Source organism: Lolium perenne, chromosome 3, assembly GCF_019359855.2.
Source record: "Lolium perenne isolate Kyuss_39 chromosome 3, Kyuss_2.0, whole genome shotgun sequence".
Classification (NCBI taxonomy): Eukaryota; Viridiplantae; Streptophyta; class Magnoliopsida; order Poales; family Poaceae; genus Lolium; species Lolium perenne.
The window spans coordinates 232,800,358-232,813,463 of NC_067246.2; positions in this window are offsets into that span (position 1 = coordinate 232,800,358).

Below are 13,106 nucleotides of genomic sequence, written 5' to 3' on the forward strand. Positions count from 1 at the left end.
TCAATTTTGCTGGGTATTCTCTGTGTGCAGTTTTGATTCCCTCTAAGAATTTTTGGGAGGCTCAGAGTTCACGTGCTGCCAACATGTGGACATTTTTATTTGTTTTCCTTCACGATACTTCTTTGGTGGGCTTTTTGGGTGCCTTAGTCGTGTGTCTTTAGCGATGGCTTAGTTTAGATTGTTGTGCCAGTCAAAGCGGTGCCGTGGCCTTTCTGTCCCCTGTCCCCTGTGGACTCTCTCCCCTATTTTTTCTCTCAGTTCCGGACCCTCTCAAAGAAAGAAAAAAAAATCCCCACGGCACCTACCGGAGCTCCTCGACCTGGGCGACGGGCGACCGAAATCCCGACGAGAGTGGCCGGCCAACGCTCGCGGAAGATAGGGCCCGTTGCTGCTCACGAAGGATTCAGTCCGTTCTGGTCGGGGCCGACGGGCGAAGGCCCGGAGCGCCGCCAGGTCGTAGGCGCGCCACACCCTCCTTTCTCTCCCGAGGCGGCTTGCGGTGCGACGGAGCTCCGCATCCTCCAATCACTCCTGAGGCGGCTGAAAGCGTAGAGGATGACATCGGCGCACTCCTCTTCCTCTCGAGCCGGCGTGGTGCTTTGTAACCAACCTCTGAATTTTCGAATTTGCATACAAGTACGAGGGCAACGATGCAACCACGAGGATGGGCAATTTCCACCCCACCGGCTGGCCAGCAGTGTGAGATCTCGACGGTCAGCGGCACCGTCGCTCCACTCGCTCCCGAGGCGGCTGGAAGCGCGGAGACGGACATCATCACACTCCTCCACCTCCAGCGATGCTCTTTCCGTAACCTCCGGCTGGCGGCGCGGAGGAGCCCAAAGCTCAGACAGCTGAAGGCGTCGGGCAGGCAAGGTGAGTTGGTGCACGTGCAGGAGCTCACACCGGCCACAAGCCGTCGATGCGGCAGAGGGGGCGGAGATCGAGCAAGATAAAAGGTAGGAGGCCAATAGCATTCGATCTTGATCCCCTCTGCCCTGAACGCAGTTGCCGATTCGGGTCTGTTTTTGTGGTTGTTGATGCAGTCTAAGGCAGCAGCCGTGATAAGTTTGATGGAGCGGCGCTGGGTCTGGATGCGGGAGGAGCCATGGTAGCACAAGTGTACTCTATGGAGGGGACTAGATGTGGTGGGTTTGGCTCTAGGAGAAGCCACCCGCTGCTCCTGAACGGTGACGATGACAACAGTGTGCTCGACCACACGATCTCCATGCATCCCCATCTCTGGGAAAGGTTGGACTCCAATTCGTGCTCCCTTCCTCTTCCATCTCTCCCTCTCTCTGATTTTTATTTATTTGTTCAGAGCATGCTCATGTACTGTCTAATACTGCTGGTTTTGCAATGGAAATTTCCCTCAATAAGCTCCTTTGTTTTACATTCTCATGTTTCTCAGCTAGATCACTAAGCACGATAGTGTGATACTACACAGTTCAGTTGTATTATGTCCACATTAGCTTTTTAAACTCTACACAATCACTCAACACTACTGTCAAACTGATAGAACCAGACCTGCATTGTGAAACTAAACAATTAAGTTCAAAATTCTGCTATCATGTGGCGGCCCATTGCCCTACTCCACACAGATTTGTGTAGAGTTTGATTTGTTCATTTGATTGCCACGGTCATCGCAGGTTCATATGCCATCGTGCACGGCAGCGGCCGGAACACAGCTGAATATGCATTGTTAGCCATATCACATGCCAGTTATCTAACTGCAATTTGGTGTATAGGTAAAAGGTACATGGACCCATCCACCGTAGGAACAAATCATATGTTGTTGAACTGTTTTGTTTTCATGAGTTTCTATTGATTATGCATCTGATGGAAAATTGTGCTTTGAAATATTCAGATGTACAATATGGTTTCAACTGAATCTTTCCATTTCCATACCTAAAATAGGGTACAAATCTGTAGGTCAACCTCAATGACTATGTCGAAAATCATGGATTTGTATTATGTTGTGAATAGGGACATTTCATATGATGGGGTGATCAATGGACTGCACTTCAAACGATGGGTGTATTTCGGCAAAGCAGAGCCCAGGTGATTTTCGTTTATATCCAGTAGCACCAAGAGAGTGGCATATTTGGAGCCTGAAAACACAAGATATTACAAGTTATGTCTACTCTCCCAAGTCCTAAATCCTCTGTTCAAGCTAAATCTTATTACAAATAATTGAAAGAAAATATGGTTTTACATGCTCTTGACTATCTTAGTCTCGATGGGTACCTAACTTGTTCATCTGTAGTCTTACAGTGCACATATTAGAGCACAAAATATCTGAGTTGTATTTTTAGAATCTATGTGCCCAACCACTATAAATGTAATTATTTTTTACATTTATTACTTGTGGCCGCCTATTTTAAATATTTTAATGACTATCGCCTGGGTTGCTATATGTTCCAGCATCTATCATCCATGCCATTTATAAGCTGTTGCCGGATACCTGAAGAGGCACATATTTTTTTTGCAAGGATCCTTCATTATTCGAGGTATGTAGTGTGTCAGTCAAATGCTTACCTACTCTTTATGCAAATATTCTCTCAAATAGTTGTTGCCAAACATTTTCTACATTCGAATTTAATATAACAATTATCTTCAAGGTTGTCCAGTAATATGTTTCAGTTTTCATCACACATAATTGCCAATTTTCCTTAGTACTTAACAATATGGTGGCATCACTGCTGAATACTTACAAGCTTTTTAGGCGCTAGCTATGGGCCCAAATCTTGAATAAAAAAATTGACCAGGAAGATGAATGTGCAACCTAATTTTGGCCTATTGAAGTTTTTTTTTCCTTGGGGGCCTTTTTTCAGTATAAGCAGTATGACACATTAAACTATAATTAATGCCATAATTTATTTAGATGTGTTTGACCATGCTGAAATCAATGTTCTTTCTTAATTTTAAGGTTTTGAATGGTTTTCTTCTTTCTTTTGTATGACCAGATCACTAGGATAGGTACTGTACATATTGGTTTACTTTGTAATAACATTGATGTATGCTGGTGAGTATCCATGCATATTTAACATAGTTGGTACCTGGGATATATGCTGTTGCAGAAGCCGTATTCTTATCATGTAGTTATGTTGCCATTGAGTAGCATATTACCAATTTATTGTTGGTCAACGCATGTTTTAATTTACATCCTCAAATAAGTATGGGTTGTAAAATTATGTTAGTAGTTGTTCAAAGGAAAGTGGCAAATATTTCTTCGTCAACGCAATTATATCTGATGGTTTAGCACAGCCTTCAAAACTATATTGGTGAAGGCCACAAAGTGGTTTTGATTGATTTGGAGTTTCAGTATAAGTTGCATGTCCTACGATTGGATTGATAGTGTGAGTAGTCGGTCTTCCTTCCACTGACCATGGCGGCTACACTGATTTAGTAAGTGCGTTATTCCTGACTCTAATCCCCAACTTCTCATACTTATGTGTTCCTACAACGCTCGCTCTGTACATTAGGTTATGCATTGTTCCTGGTACTATGTTCAGGAGCCATTATTTAGGTTCTCTGTGAAAAAAAAAATCATATGTAGTAATCAAGAGTATTTTCTTCCAGTCCTCTGTGTGTGTGTGTGTGTGGATTTTATGTGTGCTTAACAGTAGCAAAATAGAACAATAATGAAAAAAATACACATCATGTATAGCTTTTCGAATGTGAGCAAACAGAGTTAACCTTAAGGCACCACTTCACCTTTTCTTCCACAATAGTGAGCAAACAGAGTTAACTATCTGTCACCACTTCATTGTTTTGGCTGAATACATATATTTGTCACAAAGATTCTGGTTCCTGAGGTGAGATTTCCGAGCAGTTTATTTTCTTATTTTCACTTCTGCTATTGTTGCAAGAGAGGAATAGTTAGGTTTTTTTCCAATATCAAATGGGTACCTTTTTTCCTTTTGCTCAATTTTTATTCTTTCCTTATACAAATAAACTAATGGAAAATGATTACTTCTCATAGGTGTGGGTTCTTTATGACAAAAAAAAACTTGCATATGTAGCTCAGAATGGAGGGGATCTACATCTACCACGGTGGTCCAATTTTGCTTAGGCGAATGTACCCCATCTTTGGCAACAGTGGGTGTGAAAGAGAGATCAGCCACATTGAGTAAGCCGCTTCGTGGAAGCACTGTTAGTATAATATTTGGCCATCATCGAGCTATTTGCTTTTATTCTCGCTTTTGCTGCCCCAGTCACACTATTCGCCGATCACCTATTGGTTAGCATGATGTTCTTAATTGTTTGAATTATATATCATCGGACTGCAGTGACACTACTAAGCACCTTAATTATTTTAATCAGACTGTATTGACCTATTGTGTTCATTATATGGATTACCTGCCGTGTGCCTCTGTGTCTTCAATAAAGATTTCATCTTTAAATGTAATGTATTTATGATTCTTTCGCTCTATCAGAGTCCACATTGCAGAGCGCTTACAGAGGGTGCTTAAAATGGCAGTTATTGCAACCTACTATAAGAGTAGTAAAAGTTAAGCGTCGGACACAAACTAAAGCATCGGTGCTTAAAAAACGACCAGGAATTGGTCAAAACTGCTGTTTTTTTGTTCCCTAGCGCCCATGCATTAGCGCCCCATTGTGGCTGCTCTTAGTGGTCATGACATGGATGCGTTTTGTGTAATTACTTTGGACAACACACGATCAAAACTCATCCACCTAAATATGCCTTCCGCATCAAACCACCATAGCGAAAGAATTCTCACCCAGCAGCCACAGGCGCGGCGTGCCGCCGCGCCCGCAATTGCTAGTATATATTAAGAAGAGGAAAAACCCACAAAGGGAAAGCAGTACACGTTACAAACACGACCCAACCATGAGGATTGTCACTGAGGATCTAGGTACATATGAACTAAGACACTCCTAAAAACCAATCCCTTATAGAATGAAGCGACCCCTACTAGCTGACGACCATAACTTTGATTCAGATTTGATTTGCGCGATAATTTTTGATGTTGGCTTGTGGGTATTTTCAAACACTCGGTTATTTCTCTCTTGCCAGATCGACCAAGAGGTAAGTATTACCATTGTGTTTAGTTTTTTTCCTGCTTGTGCCCTGCAGATTTTGTTGGAATTCGCCCACGGATGGATCATATCAATCTAGATGAACACATGCAAACACAAATATTTATCGCCAAGGGTGCGTGTCGCACCCTCTAAACTATTCTTTATTTACTTTTCTTATTTTCTCTTGGTACAAACTTCTGTTACAAAACTCACGCTGGTCCTCGTGTATATATACACGGGCTGACCGACCTAAACCAAAGTAATAAACCTACTCGTACTTGGACTTCCTAACTCAAGCCGTACTGGGACACACTTTCCTACTACTAGTCCAAACCGGACTAGACTCTCCTAGCTAATTCATCTTGCCTAAACTAGTACGTCAAGGACACTTGCCTTGCCATGTACTAACCCGGAAACTAACCAAACATCTACTCCACGAAATACTAAGACAAGACTCTAACTAGACTAGGACAAGATTATTTCTAACAATCTCCTCCTAATCTTGAACTTATCATCTCCTCGTGCTCCTCCCGATCTTGACCTCCGCAGCTTCATGTCATAACTTCATAGTCTTCATTGTTATGTCCGTACAGTCAGTATGACCACGCAGGAAACATGCAGTGCACCTCTGCTCTGCTATGCTTTGCCACCGCCATTGATCGGCCTCCCGCACTCGGTTCGCACAATGTGCCAGCGCTATTGCGGTCCTCACACTCGGTTCGCACCATACTCCTCTTGTACTTGTTTACAGCAGTTTCTCCTCCTACTGTGCACACATCTCCTCGCTTTACGGTAGCTTTCCCTACTACCGTCCGCCTTCAGCATCGCACCGAACCCTGCTGGCCGCAACCAGGACGCTCCACGAGGACATGGACATAACACACGGAACACCGTGCACACCTCACACACTTGACACGCCTCAACTGCAACAGATCCTCACGGAGACGAGCACTTGGACACGATGACGACTCACTAACACGACGATGCTGACTCGGCATGCCAACTTGCACACCCAAGACTTCTTGACTCATCGGACTTCTCCGAAGATGACCTTGACGAAACTCCCGGCCGGGTGACGATCTTGACGAGACTCCCGGTACCGCACCTCGGCACCATCTCTCCCATCAAAGATCATCCACCACCACCGCCTTGTCGATGACAACACCCGTTGTCCCCTCCGTGTCGCTCCGCTGAGCGATGATCGCCCGCCCCGAGGCGCTAGTATGGGTCGCCTCCCCGGGGCAAGCGTAGCTTCAAATCTTCGACCTCGCTCTGATACCAATTGTTGGAATTCGCCCACGGATGGATCACATCAATCTAGATGAACACACGCAAACACAAATATTTATCGCCAAGGGTGCGTGTCGCACCCTCTAAACTATTCTTTATTTACTTTTCTTATTTTCTCTTGGTACAAACTTCTGTTACAAAACTCACGCTGGTCCTCGTGTATATATACACGGGCTGACCGACCTAAACCAAAGTAATAAACCTACTCGTACTTGGACTTCCTAACTCAAGCCGTACTGGGACACACTTTCCTACTACTAGTCCAAACCGGACTAGACTCTCCTAGCTAATTCATCTTGCCTAAACTAGTACGTCAAGGACACTTGCCTTGCCATGTACTAACCCGGAAACTAACCAAACATCTACTCCACGAAATACTAAGACAAGACTCTAACTAGACTAGGACAAGATTATTTCTAACAGATTTGTCAATGCTTGTTGTCACCAAGCTTTAAGGTTCAGATTACTGAGCGGGATGACCAGCGCAAGAACTTCCCAACTCAACACTAAATTCCAAATGATATTGATCACCCCACAACAATGAACAGATGTTGGGGATCTTCTTCGGCTGACTTGCAGAAAGCACATTTCTCATTATGCGGGAGACACGCTTTGCTAGCCGATTGGCCGTCCAGACTCTTTCTCTAATGAACAACCAGATTCCAATCTTGCAGCGCAAAGGAGCCCAAGTTCCCCAGATTTCTTTTGACATGTCACATTGCGTACCTGTTTTTTAATGCGTCATGCAAAGGAGCCCATGTTCCCCAGATTTCTTTTGACATGTCACACTGCGTAGCTGTTTTCTAATGCGCCATGTAAACAGATTTTGAAGTGAAAGAACCTCTGGCCTCCAAGGTCCATGTCCACTCATCCTCTGAATTTTGCCTTATATGCATTTCATTGAGTTCTTCCCAAATGTCTACAACCTGAACAAACCCTTGGATGTTGGCTTCTTGATGTCATCAATCCAGTTGCCATTGACGACTGCTTCAGCTACTGTTCTTCTTTCCTTTGTTAGAGGATTTATTGCCATATAGGTGTCCGGTGCAATGTCTTCTATTGATTTCCCATTTAGCCACCTATCGGTCTAGAAAAAAACATCTCTAGCCATTACCAACGACCACCTTTGTCGCTGCGCTGAATAGATGCCTATCTTGCTCTTCCATGGGCGAAGCAAGCGTACACCATGGCTTTAGAACCCCAACCCGCAGATTCCAAGCCCATCGAACACACATGGCAGTGTTCATGACATCTAAGTTTAAAATCCCAAGTCCTCCGTTTGGTTTAGGATGGCATGCAATGATGGCATGCAATCTTCCAGTTAACAAGACAATGCCCTCCCTTAACCGTGTCAGTGCCCTTCCACAAGAACGCCCTTTAGATCTTATCAATTGCCTTTAGCACCCAAGGAGGTGGGTCTAGGGACATCAAATGGAAGATCAGCATGGCACTTAGCACTGATTGTACTAGGATAAGTCTCCCACCTTGTGTGAGCATGTGTGTCTTCCACATAGCCAAACGCCTTCTGATCTTATGAAAGCTTAAAAATCTTTTTTTCGTAACTTTCTAAAATAGAGAAGTAGTCCAAGGTAGGTTATAGGCATGTGGGTGATTTTGCAATCCAAAACCTCGTTGATTTCTTTGATCCTTTCCTCATCACTGTATATTGGTGAAATTGAGGTTTTGCCAATATTGCACTTCAGGCCCAACGCATAGCCGAAGATGTCAAGAAGCGATTTAACAGCGGGCGCGTCCACGACCGATGCTTTGAGAAATAAAATAACGTCATCGACATACACAAATAATCTTTGTGGTACCTGGCACCCCCTCGGGAAGGGGCTAATTAGACGATTTTCCTCAGCTTTGGTGAACAAGTGAGTAAGGGCCTCCATCACTAGGAGATAAGGCGTCACCTTGCCTTAAACCCCTAGCATGCCATCTTGGAGCCCGGTATGCCGTTAAGCAAGACAAGATGCTTGTAGATGCCGTGGACAAAAGCATGACGATCCAAGATTGCCAACTACGACCAAAATTTTTTTGTTGCAATACCTCAAGGAGAAATTGCCATGTCAAAAGCCTTTGCAATATCTAGTTTTAGAAGCAAGCTCTCCTCTTTCTTTACTCTTTGAAATCTGATTGATTCTCTCACTAGTTTGAAGTTGTTGTGAATGGATCTTCCTTTCATGAATGCGCCTTGATTTTTTCCAACGAGATCAGGCAGGACCTTGCTCAATCTGTTTGCAAGAACCTTGGATAGGATTTTAGCCAAACTGTGAAAAGTCAGGTTGCTTAATGTGTGTCTGTTTCAACAATGATCCTGATTGCAGCTAATCCTGATTGTGTCATCAGCGCTAAGAGCATCTCCAGCCGCGTCCCCCAAAGCGTCCCCAAAGGGATTTAGGGCGCGCCGGACAAAAAATGCGTTCCAGCCGCGTCCCCCAAAGCCCATTTTTGTCCGGCGCGCCCCGATACGGTGTCCGGCGCGCCCCGATACGGTGTCCGGCGCCCCGAGCCAGTCCCCGTCCCACAGAGGACGCACCGGGGATGCCGGACACAACGAAAAGCGAGGCGAACCGACGCGGGCCCGACCCGTCAGCGGCTCGGAAGGCTAAAACCCCGTCGCCTACCTTTGGTCAAGCGACGTTAATGGCGTCCCTGTTTTCTCAGGCGACGCAGGGACGCGTCTCTGAAGGGATTCGTTGCATAGAAAACAAAAAAATTCCTACCGCGAGAACGCAATCCAAGCCAAGATGCAATCTAAAAGATGGGAGCAACGAGGGGATGAACGAGACTCACCCTTGAAGATTTCCAAAGCCTATAAGATGAGGCTCTTGTTGCTGCGGTAGACGATCACTTGCCGCTTTCAAAAGCGCGTAGAAGATCTTGACGGTGCCACAATCGGGCAGCACCTCCGTACTCGGTCACACGTTTGGTGTTGATGAAGACGACGTCCTTCTCCCCGTTCCAACGGGCAGCGGAAGTAGTAGCTCCTCCTTGAATCCGGCAGCACGACGGCGTGGTGGCGGTGGCGATGGAGATCTCCGGCGGAGCTTCGCTAAGCGTTGTGGGAGAGGTAGAGGAGGTGGGGCGGCTAGGGTTTGGGAGAGGGGGTGGCCGGCCACTTAGGGGGTGCGGCCAAGCTATGGCTTGAGGTGGCCGGCCCCCTCCCCTTGGCCCTCTTTATATAGGTGGAACACCCAAGAGTTGGTCTACAAGTCTTCGAATAAGACCCCAAACCAAAACCTTCCATATGACATGAAACCTACCCAAGGTGGGATTCCCACTTGAGGTGGGATTCCCAGCTTTCCTTGGGAGGGGGTGGCCGGCCACCTTGGTGGAGTCCACCTTGGACTCCACCCCTCTAGGGTTGGCCGGCCATGGGTGGTGGAGTCCCTTCGGGACTCCGCCTTCCAAAGTGATTTCTTCCGGACTTTTCTAGAACCTTCTAGAACCTTCCATAAATGCACCCGATCATTTTCAAACTTATAAAATGACTTCCTATATATGAATCTTATTCTCCGGACCATTCTGGAACTCCTCGTGATGTCCGGGATCCCATCCGAGACTTCGAACAAAACTTCGAACTCCATTCCATATTCAAGTTCTACTAATGCGACATCAAACCTTAAGTGTGTCACCCTACGGTTCGTGAACTATGTAGACATGGTTGAGAACTCTCTCCGACCAATAACCAATAGCGGGATCTGGAGATCCATAATGGCTCCCACATATTCAACGATGACTTAGTGATCGAATGAACCATTCACATACGATACCAATTCCCTTTGTCACGCGATATTTTACTTGTCCGAGGTTTGATCATCGGTATCTCTCTATACCTTGTTCAACCTCGTCTCCTGACAAGTACTCTTTACTCGTACCGTGGTATGTAGTCTCTTATGAACTTATTCATATGCTTGCAAGCTAATTAGACGACATTCCACCGAGAGGGCCCAGAGTATATCTATCCGTCATCGGGATGGACAAATCCCACTGTTGATCCATATGCCTCAACTCATACTTTCCGGATACTTAATCCCACCTTTATAACCACCCATTTACGCAGTGGCGTTTGATGTAATCAAAGTACCTTTCCGGTATAAGTGATTTACATGATCTCATGGTCGAAAGGACTAGGTAACTATGTATCGAAAGCTTATAGCAAATAACTTAATGACGTGATCTTATGCTACGCTTAATTGGGCGTGTCCATTACATCATTAATATAATGATATAACCTTCTTATTAATAACATCCAATGTTCATGATTATGAAACTAATCATCTATTAATCAACAAGCTAGTTAAGAGGCTTACTAGGGACTCATTGTTGTTTACATAACACACATGTATCAATGTTTCGGTTAATACAATTATAGCATGGTATATAAACATTTATCATAAACATAAAGATATATAATAACCACTTTTATTATTGCCTCTTGGGCATATCTCCAACAGTCTCGTCGTGCATGGCCGCGTGGCCGTCCGCGTCGGCGTTATTGCGTGCAACCACCCGCTGCCGCCGCTGTTTTAAGACGCCCTGCAGTTCTCACCGCTCACAAACCTTCTCGTCGCCGCCGCCTCCCCCCTCCCAGATCTTCTCCTCGCCGCTCCAAAAATGTCGAGCTCGTCCTCCCGCAAGATCGCCGCGGCGAACGGCTTCGGCCGCGGCTGCCTCACCGTGCCGGAGGCATGGGCGATGTACCACGCCCGGTATCCAGTCCCGCCGGACATGCAGCTGCCAAGCAGCGGCGGCTGGAAGATGGCCGTGAACGGCATTGGCGTCCCGCCGCCGCCGAAGCCGGGCACGGAGCAATGGAGGGACGCCATCAAGGCCCGGCGGGCTCAACTCACCGCCGAGGAGCGGTTGGATCCGACGTGGGCGTTCAACAACAACGACGCCTGGTGGGCGACGTACTTCAAGGCGAAGTACGACGTCGAGATGTACAGTACCGACGGGCTCGTCGGCGGCCCCAACAGCTGGAACAAGGACGGCCGCGCCCTGTTCTGGGGCGTTCCGGGGCGCACCCTCGACAACGTCATCCGCGGCATCCGCAACGGCGCTCCAAGGTTGGAGATGCCGTCGTCACCGCCGCCGTCTCCTCAATGGCAGCCGAGGAGGACGACGTACTCGTCCTCCTCGCACTCTTCTTCCTCGGGACCGGCGCGATCGACGCCGTCCTCGTCATACCGGTCGGCGCCCTACACCGTCCCCAAACGGGAGGTGAAGGAGGAGCCGGCGAAGCCCATCAACACGAGGCGTGGCGGCAGCGGTAGCGGCAGCCGGCGGCAGCAAGGGAGGCGCGGCGGCGCCCTCCTCATCCCGAAGCCGGAGGTGAAAGAGGAGCCGGAGGAAGCGTCGCAGGCGGCGCTGCTGGCGGAGTACGAGCGGCAGCAGCGGCTCATCGCCAGCAGCGATGACCCCGAGTGTTGTGGGTATACTTTATAGGTATATCAACAGCATAGTCTAGATCCGGCAAGCCCGGATGGCCCACGGATGGTGATGTGGCATGTGGCCCATCGGGCGGCCCAGTTGCTGTAGATCCTGAAGGATGAAGTCCAGCCCAGGAACATGAAGCCGGATCCCAACCGACCTACGAAGGAGGCCGGATCCGTGAAGGCCCATGAAGTATCCGGATCCAGTACGGTCCAGAAGGAAGGCGGATCCTTGACGTACACGGCAAGATATTGTACCGTAGTTAGGCAACTTGTATTCCGGCTAGGACTCTCCATGTAAACCCTAGATCCGTGCGCCTTTATAAGCCGGATCCCGGGAGCCCTAGAGGCACAACCACAACTCATTGTAACAACGCGAAAGCGCCCAGATAATTCCAGACAAGCAGCAGTAGGCCCTGTCATCGTGCAGGTGTTCCGAAGCTGGGTAAATCGCGTACCACCGTCCCGAGTGCACTCCGCCCTATGGCCCCTACTTCTTCTCCCCCTCATGAGGATCCCTCCTCCGAGGTACCGTCGAATAGGCAACGACAGTTGGAGCCCACCGTGGGGCCTGCGGCATCTGGAGGCCGGAACGGGAGGGTTCTACCTTCGGAGGCATCGGCGACACCATCACCGTGGGGCGCGTCAAGTACGCCGGAAACTTCCTGATCGTCCCTGAGGACGAGTGTTGTTTCCGGCCAAGACAAACCCCGTCAAGCTCTCCATCATCCCGATCGGCAGGATACACATCTTCATCGGCGAGACTGTCGATTCCGACGGGAACGCAGTGGTAAGTAACGCTGACGCAACCGCCGCCGAGCGAGACGCAGTCGCGAAGATCCGATCCGAGTCGCAGGAACTTCCTAAGGAAGATTCCGCCTTAGATCTGGAAAAATCGCAGCCCACCCAATCCGCCCCTGAGCAGGAAATAAAGGTGGAAGACCAATGCAGATCCGCCTGGGTCTCCCAGGTGTTAGAGAAGAAAAGGTGTCACTTTGTGCACTTCATAGCCCATACCGTAGGAACCGCCCCTCACGAAGCCGGAGCTGGTCCCATGCAGGTTGAGGAACCGGAAAATAACGCTGCTCCGGATCAGCAGGAGGTTGTCGGAGAAAGCAGCGATCCGGGTGAAGAATCGATCCTGGGCAACCTCGGCCCAGTTTCGGGGATACCCCCTCCATGGATACTGAAGAGTTCGATCGCAAGGTGAGGGAATTTGGATACGGTGATCAACCCGAAGTTGAATCCGCCCAGCCTAAGCAGGTTCTTGCGACCTTGGCAGCGCTGGATCAGCAGGAATCGGCAGGCGAACACACCACTTCCGCCCCTCAGCCA